Source organism: Mesitornis unicolor, unplaced genomic scaffold, assembly GCF_000695765.1.
Source record: "Mesitornis unicolor isolate BGI_N332 unplaced genomic scaffold, ASM69576v1 scaffold33415, whole genome shotgun sequence".
Taxonomy (NCBI): Eukaryota; Metazoa; Chordata; class Aves; order Mesitornithiformes; family Mesitornithidae; genus Mesitornis; species Mesitornis unicolor.
The window spans coordinates 14,364-15,314 of record NW_010184110.1 but is presented as its reverse complement, the minus strand read 5'-3'; positions in this window follow the sequence as shown (position 1 = coordinate 15,314).

Here is a 951-nt window from a genome sequence, read left to right as displayed (position 1 = left end):
CGGGGTGGTTGAGTCAGAGCAGGTCCGTGCCCCACATGATGGGGTCATCTTGCTGCCCCTTCCCTGTGTGCCATTGCTCCAGGGGTCTGGCTGCTTTGTGCTTGGGGTTTTGCTCTCTCCAGCAGAGAAATGCAGAAGTGTGATGTGAAGCCTCCCCAGCTGTGACTTCAGTGAACACCTTGTTCTCCCAGCCCGTGTGTCATCGTGAGCCGGTTTCCTAGAGGTTTTGCTCTCGTTGCTTGATAGCAATTGAACAGGAAGGGCAGAATCGGGCTGGGATTTCCCCAGGAGTCTGCAAGTTCAGGTTCAGTGCAGAAGCCACTCGCAAAGGTCCTTTGCGTCTCACGCATGTACCCGCTGAAGCCTTTGGGTCCTTGCTGGGCGATGCATCCCACCCCATCCTCCCCCTCAGCAGGCAGCGGGGCTTCAGAAGCAGGAGGCTTTTGAAACCCCCAGTTCACTGCACCCCTGAGCTCTGCTCCCATGGGGAAGCTGCCAGCTTCAGTGCCAGGGAGCGCGTGGTCCTCTTGCAGGCCCTGCTGTGTGCTGTGCTCTGGAGCAGCTCCAGTTCCACTCCTTGGCCTGGGGTTTTAGAAAAGAGCTGGGAATGGGGAGGTGAAGCAAAGCCTGTACTGGAGTCAGGCCAGGAGAAGCCCTCAGCCCCCAAGGCGCAGTGCTGGCTAACCTGGAGCAAGCTGTGGCCACTGGATTCCCCCATCCCTGCTCGACACCAGCAATAGCAAGACCTGTTTTCCGTACCACAAGCTTGCACAAGGTCTTTGCCCTGTTAAATCCTATGCAACCCCCTCTCCTCTCCCCGAGGCCTCTGCAGATCCCAGCCCATTCTCTCTGGTCTTGTCCGTGAGTGCCGAGTTCCTGCTCCCTGCCGCTCTTGGGGTCCAGCTGCCATTTCCAGCAGCTCCAAAAGCATCTCAAGACCCGTGCCCTGGA